Below are 27,577 nucleotides of genomic sequence, written 5' to 3' on the forward strand. Positions count from 1 at the left end.
ACCAATGATTCTCTCATCATTGATCTCTCTCTCTCTCTCCACCCTCCCTTCCTCTCTGAAATCAATAAAAATACATTTTAAAAGAGAGAGCAGCCTCCACAGGTCTTGGAGACCAATTGGATGTCACTGGCTGAGAAGAAACACCCAGGGTGACAGGTAAGCTTCCTAGTCCCTGTAGCACGAGGTAGGAAAGTTCAAGCTTGAGGAGTGGGGAGATGAATTCAGCTTTACAGGGCAGAATGAAACCAGCCATTGGGTGTGGCAGGGCACGGGTTAAGTTCTGTTGGCTAAAGGCGTGGATGCAATGTCGAATTTGCATGGAGGTCTAAACAGGTTCCTCGGAGCCCAGGCCTGCATTTTGCACAATGCTTCTCTGTGCTGGAGCCACATCTCCCATTCTGTCTATGTGTTCACTGTCCCCAGGGTCGACATCCTGAAAATGGGGAGGCACCAGGGGCGGCAGAGTTAGGGCTGTGCAACGTTGCAGGGCAACCAAATACTCCTGCTGGGTATGGCAAATTTCTTTTTCTTCATTGTTAACATTCCATGAGCAAAGGAAATTTAGGTCTTGTTACTTTCTGACACAGTCTACTGTACCAACAGCAGCTTTCTTTCATGCTGAACTGGCCTATTAAAAAGTTCATTACTTCAAAAATCACATCATATTATTATTTTTGAAATAATGACTGTGATAGGCAGAAAAATGCCCGCCTAAGGATGCTATGTCCTCATCCCTGGAACATGTGAATAAATAAGTTACCTTCCAAGGAAAGAGGGGCTTCGCAGAGATAAATTAAGGATCTTGAGCTAAGGAGATGGTCCTGGGTTACCTGAGTGGGCCCAATGTAACTACAGATTCCCTTATAAGTGAGAGAAGGAGGGGAGAGAGGCAGAGCGGTGAAGTACAAGGAGTCGGTTAGCTATTGCTGGCTGTGAAGACGGAAGGAAGCCATGAGCCCAGGACAAGCAATGAGATGCACGCTTCCCTAGAACCTCCCGAGGAAGACAGCCCTGCTGCCACTGAGCCCAGTGAGACCCATTTCGGATCTCTGACCTCCACAACTGTGAGAGAATAAAAGTATGTTGTTTTAAGCAACTACGGAGGTGGTAATAAGTTACATCAGCCACAGGAAACTAATATACGGACTGTTCTCTAAGATTTCAGAAGCCCCCAGATTACAAACTGCCTCAAAAACAAAACAAAACAAAACTAGTAAGCCTGGCCATACAATCCTTATGTGGCTAACCATACACAGTTTTTCTTGGCTTCCTGCCCCACTCTGAGCCATGGTGGCATAGGCCGCCATGGTTCCTGAAGGTGAGGTAACACACTGCTTTTAAAAGACCCCAGTGCCAGCTGGGACTTGCCATTACCTGCCCCCAAAAGCCCTGCGGGCTGCCCTCCCAATGCGACGACCACTGAGATGAGAAAGTGGTGGCATTCCAAAGAGCAGCCTGTGGCTCGGGGTTTCTGTGTTTTAAAATAACTCTGCAAAGTCCAAATCTGTACGTAGACCATCTATTTGGTGAAATTTCGGTTCTGTGAATAGCCCTGTGTTTGCCAGGACCTGCAGAAGGGCCCTGGGTGTGATGCCTGGGACATCCCCTGCAGAGGCGAGAAGGTGGCCGCTGCGAAAGTGCACACTGACATCTAGTGATGCAAAACCGCACTGCCACAGGCTGGAACCTGAGGCAGCCTGCATCAATGGGCTCCTCCTTTTTGATGCACCTATCCTGCCCCCCCCCTCCCCCCCTCCAGGCTCAAGACAGTGCAGACCGCAGACCACATGACTTCAGCTGCACGGTGCAGCCAAGGCTGGGCAGGCTTCTTTGTGCTTGTGTGCACCGGTGCAAAGTTTAACTGTCTAAGAGTCTTGCCTCCTAATTTTTTGAAATGATTTCTGCACATTTTAAAGCGCAAGTTTGTACTCTAAAAACCTTTTTGTGCTCCTGGTGGCTAGACACTTGAATGCCAACTGGGTTTAAGAGCCTTTCCATTTTCTAGGCTCACAGAACAATCACTGTGGCCGGGATGTCCTGAGCAAGGAATGACCTGCCCCAGGGATGGAACAGGGGCCGCAGATCCTTGCCCTCTGCGCTGCTTTGCCTGCATCCCATTTTCAAAAATTGCATCATAGTATTATTTTTAAAATAATGACTGTGATTGGCAGAAAAATGCCCACCTAAAGATGGCTATGTCCTCATCCCTGGGACCTGTGAATAATTACCTTCCCAGGCAAGAGGGACTTCACAGAGAAACATTAAGGGCTAACTATGATGCCTGAGGCACCAAAGAAACGGCAAAGAATACCCCCTTCATTTCCCCCTTTTCTCCTAGCACACAGTGAAAACCAGTCGGCAGAGATAAGATTTCTATTTCCTTCCTGAATGGGAGCAAAATTAGAAGCAAGACTGAATTTTGAAGGCTGTTGTAGTACCCAAGTGAAAAATGATAAGGGAATTGCACAGCCATGTGAATGTACTTAATTCCACTGAGCTGTACACTCAACAATTCTTAAAATGGTAAATTTTAGGGAGGGAGGAAGGGAGGGAGGGAGGGATGCTGGCCCGCAGCAGTAGAAGTAGGAATGGAAGAAGATTCTACAGGTCTTATCAAATGATTGGATGTAGATACATTCTCACATCATTCTCACGGACAAAATGTGCAGATTAAGAGCAGATGAACAAATATGAAACCAGAACAGTAATGCCAAAAACACTCTTACAACCTTCTCACTGAAATAAGCAGACCTAAAATCATGAAACAATCAGATTGTACAATTAAATGTGGTTTTCTCCATACATTTATAACATTTGCTTTTATGACATGTACACATCAAGCAAACCATGCAGATGGGAAAATAAAATGTGCTGCACTAAAAGCACACATTTCACAAAGAAAGGGGGGAAAGAAGCACAACATGAGGCGTGTCTTATTCAGTTTTGACTGTCAGAAATACGAGACAGGCAAAAACATTGCCAGGATTCAGTTGCTTCTGTGAGTTGAGCACAAAAGGAAAAGATAAATGGGAAGGAACTTCAGACATGACATGTGCAAACAACACATTCATAGGTTTTGGTAATGAAGGTTTGTTACTCTTTAGAATTGGTAATCTGTTGAAATAGTGATTCATTGAAATTCCAGGCAAGACTGAGAAGAAATCTGTAATTTCTTCAGTAACACGTAACAATTCAATTAAACGTTCAGACATGTATCTATATGGCTTTTCTAGGGTATCTTTTAACAGACTGCTTGCTAATGATAAATTTGCTCTGTCCCTTCATCCCACCTCCAACAAGGACTGGGTAAATAAGTGAAGAATATTGTCAAGACCAATATTAATGAGAAGTATAACAGCCACAATAGAGTTTCATTTTAATGCAGCAGGATTTTTTCTACTGAATTAAAGTTATTTGATAATAGCTCATGTGTTTCAATAACAAAAGAGTTTCTTCGGGAGCTCACAAAGAACTTAAAATGTACAACTTAAGCCCTGGCTGGTGTGGCTTAGTTGGTTAGAGCAGGGGTCCTCAAACTTTTTGAACAGGGGGCCAGTTCACTGTCCCTCAGACCGTTGGAGGGCCGGACTATAGTTTAAAAAAAAACTATGAACAAATTCCTATGCACACTGCACATATCTTATTTTGAAGTAAAAAAACAAAACGGGAACAAATACAATATTTGTATTTGCATGTGGCCCGCGGGCCGTAGTTTGAGGACCCCTGGGTTAGAGCGTCGCCCCATGCACCAGAGGTAACATAATGCGGGTTCAATTCCCAGTCTCCCAGTCAGGGCACACACCTAGGTTGCGAGTTCAATTCCTGGTGGAGGTGGATACAGGAGGCAACTGATCATTGTCCCTCTCTCTCTGCCCCCCGCCTCCTCTCTCTCTAGAATCAATGAGGAAAAACATACCCTTGGGTGAGGATTTTTTTAAAAAGTACAATTAAAAAAATATTTGAGCCCCACCAAGCAGAAAATCGACTTAGCTTGATACACGGGGGCTTCAGAGAAACAAGAGTTTTGAGAAGCCAGGCCATGTCCACTAGGATTTCTGTAAACTCAGTCATTATGCAGGGGAAATCATGTCTTTTACCTTCAAGTCACAATACTGGAATAATAGTGACTCACAGGCACACTTGAAATGGCAATGGCTTGATAATCTGAATAACAGAAAACTATCTTGTTTTTCATATTTAGTGCAATCAAGCTAATGGCTTTCGTGTATAATTTTTTAAACTGCTTAATGGATATTTTATGATTTAAAATAATTATCTTTCTTGTCGGGCAATATATAAAGAATCCAGAATTCCTCATGTGGAGAGTGAAGAGCCTCCAGAAGAAGTTTATGTCTGTTGGGACAGTAATTCCAGGCATGGGTCTACAGACCTACGCCAGTCTGTGATGAAGTGTTCACAGTGAAACAAGAATAGTTAGGACAATGCAGTTATTGCTTTTTTATCCATGAAAAGCTAAACACCACCAAGGCCAGGTGGCTCAGTTGTTAGGAGCGTCATCCCCTACACCAGAGGGTTGTGGGTTCGATTCCCAATCAGGGCACATACCTAGGTTGCAGGTTCTATCCCGGTTGAGGCACAAATGGAAGGCAGTCAATTGACGTTTCTCTTTCATATTGATGTTTCTCTCTCTCTCTCTCTCTCTCTCTCTCTCTGTCTCTTCCTTCCTCTCTCTCTAAAATCAATGAAAACATATCCTCGGTGAGGAAATAAAATCAATAACATATCCTCGGTGAGGAAAGAAAGAAAGAAAGAAAGAAAGAAAGAAAGAAAGAAAGAAAGAAAGAAAGAAAGAAAGAAAGAAAGAAAGAAAGAAAATGCTAAATGTTCCATGAAACTTTATGTATATTCTGGGATGAGACATAAAATGTTTCTCTGAATGTGGGCAATAGTCAAAGAAGTTAGAAGACCATTGGATTCATTAAATGATCTCTATAATATATTATAGCATAAAATTGTATGAATCTCAGGTTCGTAGTAAACATAGAAGTCCCCCACACGATCTCCCCATCCTGCTAACAAATCCAAGAGAGCTCCCATTCATCCTTGAGATTAACGTGGCTTCCTGGGAGCAATCTGCCTTGATTCCTTCATGCAGACTTGGACATCAGGCCCACCTCTGGATTTCTCCTGGTCATTGGGGTACTGATTTTCATAATGCTTATTCTACTACTAGAGGCCCAGTGCACGAAATTCATGCACGGGTAGGGTCCCTAGTGGCTGCTGGCTGGGGCCTTCCTTTGTTCTGGACTTCCCCCTGGTGGTCAGCGCATGTCATAGTGAGTGATCTAACTCCCAGTTGGTCGAACTCCCGAGGGACACTTTGCATATTAGGCTTTTATATATATAGATATATTATTTGTCCATCTCCCCAGCAAGCTGTGCTTGTACTTCAGCAAGGTCAGGTGCACATAAGGAGAACGAGTGAGGAAGGAAGGAAGGAACCAATGGCTGTATTTGCTTAAAGCAGTGGTTTTCAGACTGCTGTCACATCAGAATCCCCTGGGAAGCTTTTAAAAGCCCAGCACCCAGAGGACACTCATACAATAAAGTAGAATGCTCTCAGCAGAGCCCAGGCATCAGGAATCTTTAAAGCTCCCCAGGGGAGTTCAACATGCAGACAAGGTTGAGACCCACTGGTTTAGACCAGGACCCTGTCTGTTACAAAACAGATTCTGATTCCCTGGGGCTGGAGTGGAGCTCAAGATTCTTTCTAACAAACTTCAAGGTGATATCGATGCTACTGGTCTCCAGGCTACACTTTGAGGAGCAAGGGAAGAGTATCGGATGGATGCTGGCAACAGAGAATGAGCTGGAAGACAGAGAAGGTCATGACCAGCCATGTAGTTTCTGGAATTAGCTGACTGGCACAGTTTCTTACTAGCTATGTAACCTTGGGCTGGTTACTTAAAGGTTTCCCCATCTGATAATAGAGATATAACAGTATCTCAACTCATAGAGTGGTTGTGAGAACCAAGCAGCATACTTCATAGAGACCCTCGCACATACATGTGCATTTTTAGTATTCTGATTATGCACCCCAATCCACTCACTAGCTTTGTGCCCTTGGTAAATTACCTAACCTCTCTGAGCTTCCTCAAATGTAAACTGGGAAATCACAATATCCATTTTACAAGATGGGCTTTATATAAAGGAGTGGCATGTAAAATTCTTAGCCCAGTATTTGACCCGTGTGCATATTAAAAAATAGTTACTCTTCTAATTAGTTTTATTTGTATTGAGATAATTCATTCTAACTTCCCATAGGTACATTCTCTATTTAGCCATCTGCCAGATCTCAGAATCTCCTTTCCCCACCCTCCACAGGCCCGAGGCTATGGGGACAGATGACAGAAGATGGGGAGGCTCATCTCACTCTTTATTTCAACATGTTATGCTTCAACAGCAGGAGGTCACATGGGTAGGTTTGGGCAGCAGCCATTATTCTCCTTATTCCTTTACAGATGAAGATGAAATAAACGTGGCTCTGACATGTTGGATTTTCTCAAGCAAGTCCCATATGGAGGATAAAAGCTCTTAATTCTAATGAGAGCCAGAGAAAATGCTCGTGGTTTCATGCTTCTTTAAAACCTCTTTTTCAAAAACACTTTGAAGACCTGCCATGTGTCAAGTATCATACCAGATTCAAAGTAGAACCCATAACAGAGGTTTGAACAAATTGCCGCTGTAGAATCATAGCGGGCATCTGGGGGTTGTGGGCGGCAGGATGGGATGTTTCACAGAACAGGTGCTATCTTGGCTTGGCAGTGAAGGTTAAGGGGGAGTTGAGAAGTGGGAAATGGGGGGGGGGCGGACGGTGTTCAGGAAGAGAGAACAGCTGATGAGATGGGAAACAGCTTGGCATGTTTGGGGAATGGCAGGTGGCCAGAGTGAAGAAGATGGAGCTAGAAAGTTATACCTGGGGCCAGATGGTAAGCCAGGTCAAAGAGTGTGGATTTTATGCTGTTAGCCATGATAGGATGACCACGTAATTCATCATTTAAATGGGTGGCTTTTGAGAGTAAAAGGATGCACTAACTGGAATAACAGAATAACAGAACACCCAACATAAAACACACTGTTCCGGGCTAACAGGGACCTCCCTTTGGGAGAATTCTAAGGCTTGACACTGATCAGATTTGTGTTATCAAGGAAATTCCTGTAGCAATGTGGATTGGAAAGAGAGGGCTGCCTACAATCAGGGAGATAGCTAGGAAGGCAGTGGGGATGGAGAGGGGAGACATCTAGAAATGTTTTTGTCAGAAATATAATGGATTAGAGGGGGTGGGAGGGAGAGAGAGAGAGAGAGAGAGAGAGAATATTTAATGACTCAGCACTTCCCTGCTGGAGGACATGGGGACTGAGGAAGATAAGAAGAGCAAGTTTGGGGAAAGTTTGTACAGTCTGAGGCACGTTGACTTGGAGATATTTGCTAAATACTGGTGTCGATGTCAGTGTCCAGCTGACATTACAGCTCAAGGCATGGAAGTCACAGGTGGAGATTGGAGATATAGATTTTCATTATAGGTAACTAGAGGCCTGATGCACGAAATTCATGCAAGAGTAGGCCTTTCTTCCCCCGGCTGCCAGCACCAGCTTCCCTCCAGCACCTGGGACCCAGGCTTCTCTCTGGCCACCAGCAGGCACCCGGGACCCAGGCTTCCCTCACAGCTCTGGCTTTGTCCAGAAGGTCGTCCAGAAGGACCTCTGGTCTAATTAGCATATTACACTTTTATTATTAGTCTCTCAGCCCGGCCTGCACCAGCCTGCAGGGATTGGGTCTAAACCGGCAGTTGGACATTCCTCTCGCAATTCGGGGTCCGCTGGCTCCTAACAGCTTGCCTGCCTGCCTCATTGCCCCTAAACACTCGCCTGCCTGCCTGGTTGCCCCTAACCCCTCTGCCTGCCTGTGTCATCGCCCCTAATCGCCTCTGCCTCAGCCCCCGCCACTGCAGCTTCATCCGGAAGGACATCCGGAATGATGTCTGGAAGGTTGTTCGACTGTCTGGTCTAATTAGCATATTGTGCTTTTATTATTATAGATAATACTAGAAGGAAGAGGAGGAACCAGGGAGGTTAGAGGGAGGCAGAGCTGTAGGAGGAAACATAGGAGAGAGGATATCCCAGAAGGTGACAGAAGGAGGAGAAGGTTTGGGGTGTGACGATCAATTCATTCATTCGGCACTCTCCAACAGGTAGAGAATGATGAACACCGACGTCATACTTGACAGGAGAGCATCCATCACTGCTTATCTTTTTAGAGTGGTGGAGAGGGAAGCCAGGCTGCGTGCTGCATGTTGAAGACTGTGTGGAAATGAGTACCAGGAGGCAACTGCAGACCGCTCTTTCCGGGGGTTAATAACGGCCAGCAGGAGAGGGAGTGACAGCAACTGGATGGGAAGCAGTTTCCCTGCTTCATTTTCCTAATTCTGTTTAAGTCTGGTATAAACATGTGATTAGAACATTAAAGAAAAAGCAGCTGAATTTACCCCAGGTCTCCTGAGTCTCACTTTCAGTCATGAGAGAGGAACTTGAAGTGCTTTTCCTTGTCCAGAGTAATGGTGGCTTTACGCCCTTATGTAGAGAGTGCCTTTTTTTCTTGGCTTGTACTCAGACGTAACTTGGTAATGGTCCAGTTAGAACATTTCAGTGTAGAATGCTTTTGCGCATTAGTGTTATAGGCCACTATAGCTTAGCTATTATGAAAAGATCAATTAAAATAATTTTATAGGATGAATATTCATGATTCTGTGTAAGACCAAAGATGGCTGAATCAGGGCCCTCAGAGCCTGCAGGAAGCAGTGACTTTCCAAAGACAAAGATGCTGTGGGGCTCCCGGAATTCTCAAGGCCTTGACAAACATTGATCTAAAGACATGCAGGTCAACGTGGTCCTCATGGTGGGTCCTCTCCAACAGCAAAGACTTGTGGGCTCTACTGTAATATAAAGCTAGAGAGAAAACCAGGTGATTTAAAGTTCAAGGAGAGGGGATTCCCTTGAAGAATGAACAGAGAGGGCAACTCCATGAGGACATGCAACTAGCAAGGGCTGCAATTCCTGCCTTCACCTTCTGATGCATGAAGGGATAAGTGAAAATAATTTTCTGGCATTCACAAATGTTCCTACTGACAGAACACACTTGTTAAAATGGTAACAGCTCTCCTCTTTAATCTTGGTATAAATTCCAAATACTTATCATAACTCTCATTTAAAATCTCTTGGTCATCTTATACCTTCATTATATCTCTACCATTGCTTTTATCATACAGGCTCTGCATGGAATAACTTTTATTCCTCACATTTCAAACACTGACTCTGCTACCATCCATCAATCTCAAGGAACTCCTCCACAGTCATGGGGATTTAGGTACTTGGGCCATCTCTTTCTCCCCCAAGTAGTATCATCATCTCGGAAGATTTAAAAATCCAGCTGGACACCTTCTGTCTTAGTCTGTTTGGGCTGATAAAACAAAACACCATCAACTAGGTGTCTGATAAACAACAAATTTATTCCTCACAGTTCTGAGGCTGGGAAGACCAAGATAACACACCAGTAGATTTGGTGCCTGGTGAAGTTCTTTCTAGAAGGCCATTTGTCACTGTAACCACACATGGTGGAAGAGGCTAGGGAGCTCTCTGGAGCCTCTTTTATAAGGCACTAATCCCAGTCATGAGAACAGCACCTTCATGACCTAATCACCTCCTAAATACCATCATCTTGGGGATTAGGATTTCAACACATGAATTTTGGGGGAGGAGACAGACATTTAAGCCATGATATCCTCTCATCAGCCTGATTCAAAATCCATTGCCTGCTTCCCTCCCCCACAGCAGTGTCATTCACTTATACATCACTCCAGCTATCCATTCTCATGATCTTACCCTGGACCTTGTCATTACTCAAAACCATTCCACTTCTGAGAGTGTATAACTTCAGCACTACTTTTTCAAAACACTCATTCTTTTACCCCATCAAGAAAGACCCCATGGAGTAATGCCAGTAAAAATGGCAGAGTAAGAATCTCCAAAAATTCTCTCTTCCATAAAGCAATGTGGAAACGGACAAAAATGGCCAGAATGAAATTGTTTTAGAACTCTGGAAATTAGTCAAAGACTTGTGACAATCCAGTGAGGGTTTCCTGAAGAAAGACAGTCGAATCTCACTAAGAACGGTGAGCTCAATTTGCCCTGTTCCCGTCACCCACCTCCCTCAGCCCTGTGGTAGTCTTCAACATCAATAGCCCATAATCACAGTGAAACTGGAGGAGGCAAAATAGGACTAGAGCATTTCCAAAGCCTGGTTTTCAGAGAACTATCATGATTTGACCTGTCTGGTAGTTCTCTGGAAGATTGCAATGGCAATGTGGTCTTTCTTTGACTTGAGTTGGAGCTAGCTCAGTGTGAAAAGCCTTTTCCCTGGGGACTTTTGTTGAGAACAAACAGAGGCAATTGTTTAATTGCACAACTACCCGAGACCACGACCACGGATACCAGTTGGCAAACAATAGACTTACCAAAAAGCTTAAAAGAAAACCCTGGGGAATGAGGGACTTTGAAACATATTCCTGGGAAACTAGCAGACCATGTGCCTACATAGGGCTGAGCAAGTGTCCAGGGCTATGAGAGTGCTCAGGAAAAACCAGAGAAGGCCCTAAGTTCTCACCTCTATGCAACCTAACCTTGAAGCTGTGTACCAACAGGAAGTGAAGGATAAAGCGGGGTTGTCTGGCTGGATGTCGAAGGCAGGGACCCTTTGCAAAGCTGGGAGACTTATTGGGTCCCAGTATTTAAGAAAAATTTCTTCATTTTTGTGGTACCACAAAGGGGATTAAACAGGTGCCACATAACTGATGGATATCTGTCTAATCATTACCTGGCCACTAAACTGACTGAGCAGACTTACGTGTCAGAAACAAACATAAACTGTCAGATATGAAGGAAGAAATCGACGATTCAACAATAAGAGTTGGAGACTTCAATATGACACTTTCAATAATAGATAGAACAACGAAACAGAAGATCAACAGGGAACCAGACTTGAACAACACTATAAGCCAACCGGACTTAAAAACATCTATAAAACATTCAACGGATCATAATACACACTTTTCTCAAGTGCACATGGAACACTCTGCAACACTGACAATATCCTAGGCTATAAAGCAAGTTTAAAGCAAATTTTCACATAAAACAAATGTTAAAAGACTAAAGTGACAAAATGTCTTCTTGGACCCATTATGGAATGAAATTGAAATCGATGAACAGAAGGAAATTTTGGGAACTTGTAAATAAGATGTAAGTCAAAGAAAATCACAAGAGAAATTAGAAAATACTTGGAGAGGAATGAAAATGAAAACACAGCATACCAAAGCTTATGAGATACAGTGAAAACAATGATTAGAGGGAACTTTATAGCTGTAAACACCTATATTAAAAAGGGAAAAAGACATCAAGTCAATAACATAACTACTAGAAAAAGAAGAGCACCCTAAACCCAAAGCACATAGAAGGAAACAATACAGATTAGAGTAAAAATAAATTAAATAGAGAATAGAACAACCATATGAAAATCAATGAAAACAAAAGTTGATTCTTTGAAAATAAACCTAGTATTTCTTTCATTTTACAATTGACAAGACTGAGAGAGATTAATTAGCCCAAGGTCACACTGCTAATAAGTGGTGGGTTAGGATCTGAAGTCAGATTTGGCTCAACAAACAGAATTGTCAATTCACTTAATAGAAAACATGTTAAATGGCCAAAAGCTATCTTCCCTCCATCCTACTGCTGTTTCCTCTGTATCCACCACCCCCACCCCACCCCACGATTCCCCAGGGGCATTTTTCTACAATTAGCATTAGCAAACAAATCACTCACTGCTCTTTTTAAAACTAAAAAATACCGTTATTTCTCTTAATCTTAATGATTTTTAAGGCTCTATGCTCTCAACCCAGGTGATGGTTACTTTTATGTCTCAATTTGGCTGGGCTAAGGGATGCCCAGACCACTGGTAAGATTACTTCCAGGTGTGTCTGTTGGGGGTGTTTTTGGAAGATTAGCATTTGAATCAGTATGCTGAGTAAAGAAGATGTGTATGTGTCTCTCCCCCCCCTCCACCTCCCCATGCAGGTGAGCATCATCCAATACATTGAGGAACTGAGTAGAACAAAAAGGTGAAGCTGGGACATCATCTTCTGCCCTTAGACATCACTGCCTAGTTCTTTAGCCTTCAGACTCATACTGAACTACACCACCAGCTTTGCTACTTCTCCAAATTGCAGACGACAGATTGTGGGACCTCTCAATATACAGTATAATGACCTATATACTGTCTTGATATATAAAGGTAGGTAGATAGATAAAGATATACAGATAAAGATATCTCTTCATATATCCTATCAGTTCTATTTCTCTGGAGAACCCTGACTAAGACAACCGAGTACCACAAGTACACCAACCCCCAAAAAGCCCACAGCACAAAACTTTCAGGTCAAACTGCAAAGCAAACTCTTTGGTGTCAGAATATTTGGGCGTTTTCCAATGAAAACACACCTTCTAAAGAGAAGGGTGTCCCTGAAGACAAGAGGATTTAATATGGAAGGAAAGGTGATTTTATAAAAAATGGCCAAAAGCCAGGCAGGGGAGCAATAAAGAAGCAAGGTGAGTGCCCACTCTGTACCATTTCCCATCCATTCAGCGGGACACATCGGGAATGTCAACACCATCCAGTGGTACAGATATTTCTAGAGCTCAGTTATGATGGAAAGTGCTGGTGATTTCAGTCATACCTTGTATTAATCTACCATGTCTTTGTTCTATGTGAAGTCCAGGGACAGATGTTGTAAATCTAACCACAGTCATGATCCACTTCAGGGGATCTGAGGGTGACAGTTGGTTCCAGGGCATGGGAGAACCTGATGCGTTGGACATCTGTTGCAAAGAGAATAAGGAACTGTACAGGGAAAGCCAAGTTCTGGGATTTCCCTGTTCATAGCTTTTAGAGACATATGTTGAGTGGCATTTACTGCTCATTAGCCCAGATACCTCTGAGAGATTCTGCCTAAACTACTATCAATCTCTTATTCAAGCAGCATGTAGATGGCCATGTATATTCATGAGGAGAAAGAAAAAAGCTATTGTGTGTCTTTGAAAAGAAAGATCAGTAAAGGCCAAAGATTTAAAATGTAGCTCCATGTCAATCTAATGAACAAAATAAACTGATGAACAAAATAGATCCAGAGACACAGAACCATGAACAGACTAATGAATTTCATGAGGGAAGGTGGGGATGGGAAGGTGGGGAGGGGGGGAGATTAACCCGGGAACTTAAATGCATATATGCATAGCCTATGGACACAGACAATAATGTGGTGAAGGCTGGAGAAGGGCGGATCTGGGGAGGAGGGGGGTCAATGGGAAAAAAAACCCCAAAGGGGACAACTGTAATACTTTCAACAATAAAGATAAATTTAAAAATAAAATGTAGCTCCATGTCAACTAGAGCATCTCTCTCTCTCTCTCTCTCAGACACAAACACACACATATGCACACATGCACACACACCCCTTGTTGAACCCTTGGCAGACATCAGTAATCAATCACGGTAGATGATCACTGCTGAGATTGTGATCTCTGACTCCGATTCAGCTCAGGACTCCAGGGAGCCACTACCTGACTTTCAGCCTTGAGTCTCCTGAAGAAACTTTCCCATCCCTGGCCTAGTTTTCCCATTAGTTGGGAACAGTATTTTGAGTATTTTTAGCTGTATGCCCTGCTCTTCCTCCTGCCACCTTGCCTCAGGTTCCAGCTGTCCTTCAAGGCACCCCCCCTTTGCTCTTTGCGACCTTCTATGTCACAACTTGCCCAAGAGGTGCTGGGACAGCTAGGGACGAGACGTTCAGTATATTTGACAACTGGTTCAGCCCAGGTGCTGATCAAGGAGAACGGCTCCCTGCCCACGAACACCCATGAAGACTGCCCTACTCACGGTGTGTGTGACCTTGGAGAAGCATGGCAGCCAGCCAGGACGTTGGCATTTTCGTGCAGCATTTGCAAGACAGGCTGACTTGTACACTTGATAAAAACAGAACCAGCTGGAAATTCCAAAGGACTTTTGAATTAGGGTGACTGCTCAGCCCAGATCTGTGGCCTTCATGCTGACGGGCCTAGCACATTCCTTGTTCTTGTTCTTATGAAGGGTTTGTGTGAGGGTGTCTTTTCTTGGGTCCTTAGCATTCCTTGGTTATCACTCCCCACCTCAACCTTCTGGAATTTTCTACAGCTAAGGATTCTTCTGTTTGGCCCATTTTAAAAAATATGGACACACATGCAGAAAAGGAGTTATTATTTGGCGGCTTATGCAGTTTCCTTTCAGCATTAGAGTCAAAAAGTGCTTGTCCTTTATCTCTATTCATTGAAAAGAAAAATAATAAAGGGTAAACCTCCATCTAGCAAATAAATGATTCTATCCCCCTTGAATGACATGTATCTTAGAACTGGTTCCCAATGTGTGTACCTTAGATTTTTTTTGCCTGCACTGAATTCCCTGGTTTGTTTTTTAAACATTGATGCCAGGGTCCCACCCAAGACCTACCAAATAGAAACAGTTAGGCATGAGGGCCAGGACTCCACATTTTTTACTAAGGGTTGCAAACCAGGGGTATAGAGACTTTTGGTTGTTCTGCCCAAAGGGTTTGCCTTCTCTTTTTAAAAAAATATATTTTTATTTCTTTATTTCAAAGAGGAAGGGAGAGAGAGATAGAAACACCAATGATGAGAGAGAATCATTGATCGGCTGTCCTCTGCACGCCCCCTACTGAGGATTGAGCCTGCAACCAGGGCATGTACCCTTGACCGGAATCGCACCCGGGATCCTTCAGTCTGCAGGCTGACACTATATCCACTGAGCCAAACCAGCCAGAGTGGGTTTGCCTTCTCTTGAACTGATTTCTTAACCTTAACATTTTGAAAATTCAGAACATTAGCTTTTCTTTGTCCTTTTTATAGAATTTAATCACAGATGAAACAAGGCATCTGATATAGGAATAAACACTGGCCCGTGTATCATTAAATATATACAAGGGCAATTCCTGGTCATGTCCCTGGAGGGCAAATAAGTTGTTTGTTTCTATGTCATGAATCCAGTCAACATCGATCATTCGTAGGGACAGAGGGAGAATCAAGGATAGATGATACCAAAAGAGAAATCACCCAGAATATTTTATGTCTAGCTCTGGAATGCACTCAGGGCCACAGTGTAACTTGGGCACTGGGGTCTCCCTTGGTCCCTGGCCTTGGGACCCCTTCAGGTTCCCTCACACACTTGACAGACAGGAAGAGGCCCTGGTGTCATGGATTAACCAGGCCTGGTCAAGCCAGGATTGTTTCTGATAACAGTGAGTCTCTGTGCCCCTAAAGCCTTTTCATGATTTCTTTTTAGGTCTCAGGATTAAAATGCCAGTCCCCAAATAGCCCTCTGTGGACATCAAAAGTATACCCCCCATTCAAATACGTGTCTTGTGGTTTCATTCTGGGAATAGACTAGTGGGGTTAAAAGACGGTGGACTTTGGGCTCAAACTCAGTTCAAATCCAGACTTGGCTGGTTAACAACTCAGGAACCTGCTCAAGTGACTTGTCTTCTCTGAGCTTCAGATTTCTCTTATTTTAAATGGGCATCATATTTCATCGTGGTACTAAGATTGTAGCGCAATCATAGATATGAAAAGCACCACGTGTTTCTGGCACAAAGTATAATGCTTGGTAAATGCTAGTGTCCTTTCACTTAAGAAACTGGGTACATTTCCAAAGCTCGGCATTATCTCTCCCGGTCAAAGTGAATTAATCATTGACGGGCAAAACCAGGTCACAGGAGATCTAGGAAACAAGAACAGGGCTGTCCTTCAGCTCAGGGTTTCCAGCGGACTTTGGAAACTTATAGATGAGCACATGTTATGTACATTCAAAACGCCAATTTCCACCGACATAGGAAGGACATTATCCCAGAGAAAAGAACAGCTGGCAACAACATGCACACTCACACAGACACACACACAGACACACACACACACACTCACACAGACACACACACAGACACACAGACAACACCTTTGCTCTTCTTTTTCTCGTTGGCTGTAGATCAGACCCGGTTTGACTTGCCCTTTGGGGCTGGAAGGGGACCTGAGCCTGGCGAGGGGGGCTGGAAGCATCCTGAAGCCAGGAGCAAGACGCCGAGCTGAGTTCCTCCCACCTGCACCAGCTGCACTCCTCTCGCAGCCAAGAGGCCACAGAGCAGAAACGCGACCTTGGCAGAAGGTGGAAGGAAAATTTCCCTCCAAACGTGGCCCCGCCCCCAGACTGTCTCCAGGGGCATCACCAGCCGCCTCCCTCCAGTCCCTCTTACCTAAGAGGGTTGGATGACGTAGACGCAGCATGACGTGTCCTCTGTGATTCTACCAGGGACACCGTTTGCGGAAGGAAGTTCCTTGTGCTGCAGCATTTCTGGTCTCAAGGTAGCCGCCTGAACTGTTTAAATGAGACTTCCTCCGCCTTGCTCGTTTCTTAATACTTGCTTGTTTTTAACCTGGACGTGACGCACGAAAGGGCCCGATGGAAGTAGAGCTGGCGGGCTCAGGAGGGCGAACCGCACGTGAAGGATGCGCACAGCACCCACTGCACCACCTTCACTGTCTGGAGAAGAGAATCCTTTGGACTCGAATCGACGAGTCTGAGTTTGTGCGGTGTAAGAAGGCGGCCTGGTCTCACTCTTTTGCACCCATCCGTGCAATTTTCCCACGTACCTCCATTGCGCCTGGCGGTGAAGCTGAAGGACAGCCATGGCATCATTTTTTTAAATATTTTTTTTTCCTTCTTGATTTCAGAAGACAGGAAGGGAGAGGGAGATAGAAATATCAATGGTGAGAGAATCATCTGTCAGCTGCCTCCTGCACACCCCCACTGGGAATGAAGCCTGAAACCCCAGCATATGCCCTGACAGGGAATCCCTGGTCACCTCCTGGTCCGTGGGTTGATGCTCAAACACTGAGCCACACCAACCCGACCAGCCATGGCATCTTGACGCTGGGTGATGGTCTAGTTCTAGTTGCTCATTTTACAGGTTAGGATTCCCCAGCCTAATTCAGTGGAAGTGAAAGCCCACAGTTGGTGGTGAAACCCAGGCCAGTTTCCTGACTCTCATGCACCACCTGCATCCACTAGCCTTGTGGTTGGCCATGAGCTTCTCCACATGATCACAGTCAGCTCTCAAGGGATCTGGGTCATATACAGTCCGAGGGTAGGTGCCCAGGAATCCTTGTCAAAATAAATGACTTGTCTGCCTCAGACTTTCTTTAGTTTCTTTTCAAGTTTGCATAGATTGGAAACGAAACCAGACAGCTATAGTCCCCTACTCACATGAACGTGTGATTCGTCGACATTCTTTCAAGGAATTGCCCTTTTGCCAGTTAAAAAAAATATTTTGGATAGAGAATATTTAAGGAAATAAAATACATGAAAGGCATCATTATACCCATCAAAGAAATTCAGTAGCATCCAAAATAGGTTTATTTTTAAGATAATACATTAAATATATTGGGATGTACACTATGTTCCTTTAAGGAGTGGGAGAAAGGCTGGGGTAGGTGATAGGGCAAATAATAGGTTATTTCACTTCCAGCAGAGATTATGTTGAAGAAAAACCTAAAATCAGAATTTTTAATGCCAACAAAGGAGATGATAACAATTAGATGGTTTGAATTAGTAAAATTTGCACTCTGAATGTCTTTCTTAGTATAAAGAAAGCATAAAGGGCATTTCCCTGAGAACATATTGATATACAGTATGCATGTGTGTATGTGAGAGAGCTCCTGACACATGAGCACAGTGCTGTTTCCATGGCAACAGGGAAAATGTATGCCTTGCCATGAAGCAATCTTCTTAGATTCAGACACACTTATAAAGATCCATGTACTGAGAGCTCTGAGGGAGATATTTTGAAATCAAAAGAAAAATTATTCTAAAATTCTTTGAGATGACCTCTAAGATTCAGGCCATCATCCCTGTCTCCCCAGCCATTCTCTTGTGCTGGACCTATCTGTACTTCCAAGATGAGTTTCGGGTACATTCTGGTGGTAAGATAGAATGGATCTTATTACTATTGTTCCTGAAAGCAAACTCATAGGCCCTTTTCTTATTAAAGTTTTATCATGAATGTGTGTGTGTGTGTGTGTGTGTGTGTGTGTGTGTGTGTGTGTGTAGTAATAGGGGGAGGGATATGAGGAATCATCAGAGTGTCAAAAATGTGAGAAATTTGACTATATATCCAAGATTCTTATAGTAGTGATCCTTGGTCTGGAAAGTCTGATTTCTTTTTGAGATGGTGAAAAATAAGGAAGCCTTTGTTTTCAGCTCTCCGTGTTTATTCACAAACTTTTCCTTTCTTCTGATCTCACCTTGGAGTGTAGACAAAGTTCAGTGTAAGACTTAATATTCCTTTTGCCTTAGGTGAGCAAGTTGACATCTGAGGCTCTGCCCCTCCAGGGGTGATCTCCTCTGAGCTTTTCCTCAAAGATGTATAATGTGATTTTTAGCAGTGGCTCCTTACTGATTAATTAATTTCTAGTTAATTCCCACAAGTAGCAACAGTATTGTTTACTTATTTCATTTTCTCATCTTTTAGTGGCTAGAACTTCCAGAAACAGTGATCCCAATGAATAAGAATGTCTTGAAGGTTTAAACATATTTTGAAGAGAGTGAGCTTAGACATTTATCCATAATAGTTTCCTTGAGGGAAACTTGCATTTTGCATTTTTAAAAATATATTTTTATTGATTTCAGAGAGGAAGGGTATAAGGAGAGAGAGATAGAAACATCAATGATGAGAGAGAATCATTGATGGGCTGCCTCCTGCACGCCCCCACTGGGAATCGAGCCGCATGTGCCCTGACTGGGAAGCAACCCTTTGACCTCCTGGCTCATAGGTGGACATTCAACCACTGAGCCACGCCGGTCAGGCGCATTTTGCATTCTTAACCTGCAGTCTGATATTGGCTGCACAATGTGCCACCCAGCAAGCAGGAGTGTATGGATCTTCCAGGCTAGCTTGTCATGCTCAGAACTGAATCCAGCATCAGGGTCCACTTTTTAGAGCAAGTTCCACTGAGAATAATGGTCCCTTACTCTCAGTCCATTAAGCATGTAGCTGAGCAGAAAGCAAGATCGTCATCCAACTGTGAGCACTAAAGACGGTGTGCACCTCAATAAAGAACAATGTCAGGCTGAAGTCACAGACTGTAAGCTGGGTACAAAGGTGAATATGAGCAGAGTGCTGGCACAGAGTCCATCAGGAAGTATCATTGATGCTCATCCCTCCTACACTCACCTGTCGTACAAGATCAAAGGATGGTCCAGTTCGTCTTAACAGCAAAACACTTCCTTTGCTTTATTCAGAGAGGATGAATTGCCTTCCTCACCAGGGACAACTCGCCCTCCTCTCAGGAGCTAGAGATGCTAATCAAACCCAGCTGGCCACTCCTGCTGCCCAGCGTGGTGTCCTGTAGGTGAGGTCTATAAGAAAAGAAGAAAACCAACCTCCTCTGAATTATCATAGCCACAAGCTGTCCTCGGTCACAGGAGCAGGGACCGTTGAATAATACACGCATTCTTTTGCTTCCTTTTCTCCTTTTCTTTGCATTTCCCAACAGATTAAAATAACTCAAGTTCAGCTTGGAAAACAAAGAAACAATGGTTCCTAAAATACTATTACTCTTTCTATGGGCTGCACACAGCACCATCATGAGGATGCAGTCATAAGCGAAGTGGCTTTGCTAGCGAGGTTTGCTTATTTGCATGAATACATTGAACTTAACGATATAAAAAAAACAAAGACTGTATTATGTGTTCTACTTTTACAATTGCCATGCTTTCTGTGGGGTCATCCTAAGCATAGTTCATTCCTAGCTGGTGCCATTTCTCGGTTTTTAAAATCACCTTCACAAGTTCCTATGTAATGTTTCCCTTTTACAGAAACTGCTTTCTTTTCACCAGGTTTCAGTTGGTCTAATGATCTGGTTAACCTGCAGCATCGGGCTCCTCACCATCTCAGGCCGAGTGAGCGTCGCCTGTTACCTGGATCACTGCAGGGGCCTCCTGACTGACCTCCCTGCCTCCCCCTTACCCGCGTGGGGCTCCTTCTTCAAACAGCAGCCAGGGCTGTGCTTAAACACGGACATCAAAACATGCTGGTCCTCTGCCCGGCGCCTGGCAGGGCTCTCTGTCTGACTCAGAGCGAAAGCCAGTGTCTGTCTGAAGGCCCCGGAGGCCCGCGGTGGCTGGGTCCCACATGTGACACTGTTGCTCTGCACCGTGGTCACTGTTCTGGCCACGCTGCCTTCTCACTGTTCTTTGAACACACCATGCGTTGTCCATTCCCTCTGCCTTGACTGCTGTTTCCTATGTAAAGGCACCATTGCTTCTCTCATTTCCTTAATGTTTGTACTTAAATGTCACCTTCTCACGGAGACCTCCCCTGCCCACCTTATTTACAAGCGCATTCTGTCCCCCACTCCAGCTCTCCTGGTACTCTTTACTGTGCCCTGTGGTTTATTTTTTCCATAAAGCTTATCACTTTCTAATGTACGACAGTTTCCTGAAACATACTGTGTGCTGTGCTGTCTGCCCCGGTAGGATATAAGCTTCAGGAGGGCAGAGAGCTTGGCTCACTGCTGTACTCCAAGCACAAAACAGTGCCTGTTACATAGTGAATACTAGGAAATACTTGTTGAGTGAATGAATGAATGCATCCCCAGTGTCTAGAGCTATTGACACACAGTAGCCTCTTATGCCTGTTGAATGTCTCTCCCTGTGATATGACCGTGCAGCGTATCACAGGGACTTGGAAGCCTGCAGGCTTTGCCTCAGCTGGCGTGGAGCCTGGGCTCTGCCACGTCCTAGTGGCGTGACCTGGGCAATTCTCTTAACCTCTCTGAGCCTCTCTCTTTTGTCATCTGCAAACTGGGGATGAGAATAGCACCTCCCTTAGAAAGCGGTTGTGAGAATTAAATATGAGAATTCAGAAAATAAGTCTGGTAAATGATCACTACACTTGAGCTGTGATGCTGCTGCTTATGCTGATGCTGATGCTTATTCTCTGACTACTCTTCCCAGGGAAATCGCTTCCACATCCATTCTTACCCTCAAGGAGGCAAAAACACACAACATCTTAAGTGAAAACAGTGTGTAAACCATACACCACTCTACAGATGGCGAATCTTCTAAATGCCCCGGAAGACCTGGTGACCACTATGGGCTCTGAGTCAATTGGGGAACGGTCTTAAGTCTGAAAAATACGCTGGCTCCAATCACCAGCGAGGCTCCCTTCTGCGACAGGGCCCCTTCCCCTGGCACCGCAGGGGTGGGTGGAAGGCTGTGGCTGTATTTCCAAGTCTTCCTCCTTCTCTCCCCTTCCTCCCCAGGCTGCCAGAACCTTTGGCGGAAGTGAGATCTGTAGTCAGCCCGCTGGGTGGTTCCTGCACATGGGCTGTTCCTATTGTTCAAAGCATGAAACTGTCTGCCAGCGGATTGTTTACAGAGCTTTTCTCTTCCCAGAGCCGCTCGCATGTGGCAACTCAGGCCCTATTTGCCCTAATACTCACTTTCTCTCATCCTTCCCACCAACAGCCTTTGTTTGTGCTCTGCTGGGCACGTACCTCACCTGGCACAATCCTCTCCAATCCCTAGAAGGAACAGCCCTCACCTACGCGGTGGGGAGGAAGTAAGATTTCTGCTCCAAGCCGGCAACATCTCTCTGAGGTCATGTCATCCGGACACAGAGAAATAAACATGCTGTTTCTTCTTTTAAATGGCATTGGACGAGAAGTCCATCTTTCAGACAGAACCATGGAAACGGGCAGTCAGGTATGATTGCCTGTGAGTGTTCCTCGCAGGAAAAATAGCTCCTAATTGCATGAAAGAGAAAGGAGCCAGCTGCTGCTTTCATGATTATTTAAGCACCCATCCACCATCAAAACACGCCTCATTGTTTCATTGCCACTGAAATGTGATTGCCACTACACTTTCTACTGGCCTCTCCTCTATGCAAATTGGGGAGAAGAAAGAAACTCATGAGGCACCCATTTGGTTTCTAAATGTATTGTTTGCATATAGACATCAGCAGCCTGAAAAGATTCTAGCCCGGAATGTCAAACTGACAACACTGTCTGTTCTTCTATTGTTCTCTCTGAAAACATAATTTTTAATGTATCCTTAAAGGCAGGCCTGACTGTTTTATCAGTGATTTAGTAAGAGACCAGAGGCCTGGTGTCCCAACTGTGGGCCTTGGGCAGGAATGAAAACCATCTTGGGGAGAGTCCACTTTCTAGAATATTAAAAGAATTCATCAACTTGAAAAAATTTTTGTTCCCACCTTTTCTGCTCACAGTTGGTGTTTGTGCTGGGGGCTGACCATTAGATAATGATTTGTACAGCATTTTATAGAGTTCAAACGTTTCTGCCTCTGGTACATCATATGACATTCCCAGGGACCCTGTGAGGGAGGTAAGGGCAGTTTTCTCTTTTCTTTTTCTTAATATGTTTTTTTATTATTATTATTGATTTCACAGAGAAAGGGAAGGGAGAGATAGAAACATCAATGATGAGAGAGAATCATTGATCGGCTGCCTCCTGCACACCCCCCACTGGGGATTGAGCCCACAACCCAGGCATGTGCCCTTGACCAGAATCGAACCCGGGACCCTTCAGTCCTCAGACTGGAGCGCTATTCACTAAGCCAAACCAGGTAGGGCAAGGGCAGTTTTCATGTATGGGGCTGTTTCCAGCTCTAATAGTTGTGACCTTTAGAGGATTGAGGACTACTTGGTTTTAAAAGAGTTTCAACAGGAAGTCACTTGCTCTTCTGGTTCAATAGGTTTTAGTTCTGGGCTCAGGGAGGAAAAAAATAATATTAATAATAGCCAACACTTACCACCTGTGTGCCTTGTGGCAGCACAGTGCCGAGTGCTTCGTGTGCACTATCTCATTTTTGCTTCCAAATGTACCCCTCTGAGATATGTTCTAGTATGATTTCCAGTTTACAGAGAGGGGAACTGAGCTCAGAGAGGCTGAGTAATTTCTCAGAGGTCACACAGCTAATTAATGGTAGAGGATGGGTTTGGGCTTAACAGCCTGATTTTGAGGTCTATGCTTTTTACCTTCAAGCTGTACTGCTTCCTGCTATGCATCTACCTACCATGTGCCCATCCAACAGATGACAACACACCACAATAAAATAGTAATCACATCGGGTATCTCTCTAGGACCAGGAGCTATAAATACACTATCATATTCAGTCTTTACGACAGCCCTGCAAGGGTGGTATCTAGTATCCCCTTCTACCTACCAGGAGAATGACATTCAGGAAGGCCAACTGCTTTCACATTACAGAGTCAGTAAATGATGGAGTTGGTATTTACACCTACACCTTTTCTACATGTTTTTTTGTTTTGTTGTTACCTCACTCTTCCTGCCTAAGGCACCCAATGCTGTATGGTACATTGGACCAGAAATATATACTAGTAGGTACGCACACAACATGAGAAAATTCCTATGCACAAGAAGCAAGATGCTGTCAGTATAGTTGGAGTGGTAGGTATTTGATTTCATTTCCCAGCCTGCCTTGCAGCTAGGGTGGCACTGTCCAGGCCAATGAGATGTTAAGGGGAGAGTCTACGGTGGACGTGGGTGGGTTCTTTCAAAGCTTCTGCTCTCCTGATAAAAGGGAAACTTTCTGCTGTCAAGGGCCTTCTCCCATTCTTCCTTCCTTGAACACAGATGGCAATGTTGGCTCTGCAGCAGCAATCTTGTAACCACGAGGCACAAGCCAAATGAATCTCAGAGATGGCTGCCCTCATATCACAGAGCTGCTGAGCCAATACCAATAACCACCTACCTCTGTACTTCCGTAAGCTACTCTTAATTGGGTATTCTGTTATCTGCAAATACAACCTTAACTGCTACAGAAAGAAGACTAGTTTGAGCAGCCTCACTTCCCTTCTACCTGACAGTTACGTTTGATTTCTTTGTCTATGCCAACTGATTTTCCCCTGCCTTCATAAAGAGAGTAGCCTGAATCCAGTTTCAGATATCTTGGTGGTATGGACATGTCACTCCCAGCACCTGCTATGCCCACAGCCCCTTCCAAGGAAAGGCACTATTGGTTCTTTACAAATGAGTCCCAGGCTTCGTGCCAGGTGACTGTGATTTTCAGGCCAAAGCTACTCACCGAAACACCCATCCATGAGTCAGTGAGTAGCCTATGAGGTGGTTAGGCATGCATACTCTCCCCAGCAATGGCACTGTGTAGATGTCCACTGGCTCGCCTAGGAGACAGGAGTTGAGTGATACAAGAATGCAGAAGCCATAAGGCAAGACAAGTCATGGATAAGCAGTTGATATGCATCAATAAAAGTCAGGAATAAGCAGAAACCGAGAGATAGAGAAGAGGGAAGTCAAAGAGTGTAACGACAGGAGAATCATAACTCTAGGGCAGGGAGCCACCAGGGCTGCTACTAAGAGAAAAATAGATGGCCAGGCCCCTCCCCCGCTGGCCTTCTAAAGTTCTGTGGAGCCACAGGAGGTGCTGTGATCCTGACTGATCCCTGGCCGTTCTCTGTGATTAGTGAAGCCATGTCACCTAGCTTATTCCCCAGATGTGCCCACTATTGCCCCTCGGGTCACACTGGGTCCTGGTCGCCTGAAAGAGCTTAACTAACATGTTGGCCACTCAGGGCCACCATGCCCGTCTTTAGTCTCCCTGAGTGTTGTACACACACCTGTGGAGCCCAGAGGGTATAGGCAGGGCGCCTGTGGGCCATATTTGGCCCCAATACATGTCTCATTTAACTTACATGGTATCCTAAGAAATGTACATTTGGATGCCTTCGAGGGGGTATACTCTTCCAATTTGTCATGGTCCCTACCTCTCTCTATGCCTGACACCTGCCCTGCTTTGCACATTCACATTACCTGCCTGGTCCCTGTAGGCACTTGAATGGCAGCCTCTGGCAGGAAGTTGTGGAGGCGGTCAGGTCAGGTAAGCTGCCCCTGAGTTCCCCTCAGCTGAGTCCCCTGGCAGCTGCAGACCCATGCCCTCAAGGCAGGGCACAAACCTGGGGAGGTGGGGGGGGAGGGCAGGGAGAGAAGGAAGGAGGGAGGGAGGAAGAGGAAGAGGAAGAGACAGAGACACAGAGAGAACTGTTGCCACCCCACAGACCACAGAGCTGGTATCTGTCGCTTCATCATCTACTTGCTTCTCCGCCGCAGTGTCCGCTGCTCCCAACTGCCATCGCCACTTCTAATCACACCCAGCTTCCCACCGCTTTCCACCGCAGCCTTTTTGCTCCCTGCCTCCTGTTGCTTTTATTGTGCCGGTCCTACCACATGTACGTGTGGTTGACCTCTGTGGTCACAGCCAATTGGCGGGTGCTTTTCCTTCCGCCCAGCTAACCATGAATCCAGGCACGATGTGGTCCCTGGGACAGTGGCTGCGGCAGCCTTTGTGGGCTGGGCCCTCAGGGGCTGTGCTTTACAGGCAATCAGTTCTGCTTTTGTTTTCCGAAGATTTTTGAGTCCGGAGGGATCCTGGAACCCTGAGGGATCTGGAAAATGCGGCTTGTCTCTGAAAATAACAGCCTGTGCAGAGAGTGGAAGGAGAGATTACCATGGACTGTTATCTGAGGTGGTAAACAAGTTTTCCTTACAGGGTGGGTTAAACAGACAAAGAAAGGATTACAAAGAACATCCAAAACCGCAGGGGAGGCAGCCAAGCTAAAGGGGGATGATGGTGCAGGGCATGATGCACACACACAGAAGTAGGTGTGTAGGTGCCCACATGCATGCATGCACACTTGTGCACACGTGTACACGTGTGTGTGTAGAAGGATTAGCACTGGGGAGCTGTGGGAAATAAAGTTAGGTAGGAACAAACTATGCAAAGTCTTAAAAATTAGGTGAACAAATTCAGAATCATGCCAGTGGGCAGCTTAGAGCTATTAGAGGGGAGAGAGATTTGGGCCCAGGTACCCATCTAGGTGATGCACCAAAGGCACAATAGAAGTGGAGAGGAAAGCATCCTAGGATATCCTGAAGCATCATCCACAAGCCTGGATGTTTGGCCTAATTTGAAGGGCTGGATGGAGGAACCAGTCAATGTTGATTCCAAAGCTTCAAGCTCAGAGTCATCACAGCGGGAGCTGCGGAATGGAAAGGCCGGGAGAGCTGAAAGATCATGAGATCATGTGACATCTCATTCTTCAGAAAGAGACCTACCTTCCTCACATGCACGTGCCTGCCTATGTGGTTGCCAGAACAGATCCACATCTGGGGTGCCATGGGGAACAAGGACAGGCCTCTCTCTTACCCACATCCCTGGGGTTCTTAGCCAACAAGGCTACAGGACCAGAAGCTCCCACTAGGCATCAGATGGCTGCTGGTCTCTCAGTGAGTGCTCTGGCCAGAATGAGACACATGCAAACCAGTTAGTTCAGGACCAGCGCTCAGAAGCTCATTGTTTGTCGTGACATCAGAAGAATGCTCACATTCTTTTGCTGACAAGTAGGTCCTGACCAAATGTGGCCTCATCAGCACACTGGCAGGCAGCCAGCCAAGTTGTTAAGTGGAAACTGACCCACCCCAGGAAAAAAGTGAAGGGCAAATGCTCATTCCACTCCACATCCCTGCTCTCTGTGTTCCAACAACTTGAAATATCAGCAGCCCCCAAACGGCATCAAGTGGTGAGGCCCCAATAAAGGCAATTGCTTTGAGGCTGTTCAATCTTCTGCTGGGAGTTTGAGACCCTTTCTGCATCCCAAGGACCTACATGGTGGCTGCCTGGGAAGGCGGTCCCTGGCATAAACTGTCTAATTCTCACAACATGTCATGCACTTCAGTTTTAAACTCGCTGTGGATTTTAGAGCATAGACCAACAGCTACCTCTTGGGTCTGCATCATCCTGGATGCTAGCATCTAAACCTCACTGTCACTAGACCACTCCGTTCATTTAGGGACATTTGGCTTTCCTCTGCTTCCAGGCATTCTGGAAATCGCAGGTGGGTCCACACAGCATGTAGCATAGTGAGCGGGTGTTCTGTGTACAGGTTTTGTGCACAGAGAGCTAAGCTGGAGTCCCAGCTTGGTTTCTACCAGCTGCTCTGACGTTGGGAACATTAACTAATTTTTCTAAGCCCCAGTCTCCTTATCAGTAAAATGAGGATAATAATACCTAGTTCAGAGTGCTGTTGTGATGAATAAATTATATGTAAACGCTGTGTTAGTTAGCTATTGCTGTGTAACAAATTCCCCCCCCCCCCCAACATGGTGACTTAAAGCAACAAGAAGCATTCACTGTCTCCGTTTATGAGGATCAGGAATTTAGGAGTGGCTTAGCTGGGTGGCTCTGATTTGGGATTTCTCATAAATTCAGTCAGATGTCAGCTGGGGCTGCAGTTATCTGAGGACTAGACTGGGGCCAGAGGATCCACTCTAAGGTTGCTCGCTCCGTGGCTGAGAAGT

At 45.1% G+C, this 27,577-nt stretch overlaps 3 long non-coding RNA genes and 1 other non-coding gene across 4 annotated transcripts in view; 1 reads left to right on the forward strand and 3 right to left on the reverse strand.

Annotated features, from left to right (window-relative positions):
• The window catches only part of LOC102264201, a 128,544-nt gene that overhangs the window by 66,598 nt on the left and 34,369 nt on the right, over positions 1–27,577 (reverse strand). The gene's annotated exons all lie outside the window — the stretch shown is intronic.
• Positions 5,821–20,650, forward strand: LOC106725536. The gene is made up of 3 exons (XR_001361421.1): positions 5,821–6,439; positions 12,148–12,364; positions 20,060–20,650. It is a non-coding gene; the product is annotated as an uncharacterized LOC106725536 (long non-coding RNA).
• LOC106725539 lies at positions 9,292–16,464 on the reverse strand. The gene is made up of 2 exons (XR_001361424.1): positions 16,419–16,464; positions 9,292–9,478 (listed from the first exon to the last, which is right to left on the reverse strand). It is a non-coding gene; the product is annotated as an uncharacterized LOC106725539 (long non-coding RNA).
• Positions 18,967–26,051, reverse strand: LOC106725537. The gene is made up of 3 exons (XR_001361422.1): positions 25,281–26,051; positions 24,291–24,387; positions 18,967–19,579 (listed from the first exon to the last, which is right to left on the reverse strand). It is a non-coding gene; the product is annotated as an uncharacterized LOC106725537 (long non-coding RNA).

This window comes from Myotis brandtii, unplaced genomic scaffold (genome assembly GCF_000412655.1).
Source record: "Myotis brandtii unplaced genomic scaffold, ASM41265v1 scaffold17, whole genome shotgun sequence".
Taxonomy (NCBI): domain Eukaryota; kingdom Metazoa; phylum Chordata; class Mammalia; order Chiroptera; family Vespertilionidae; genus Myotis; species Myotis brandtii.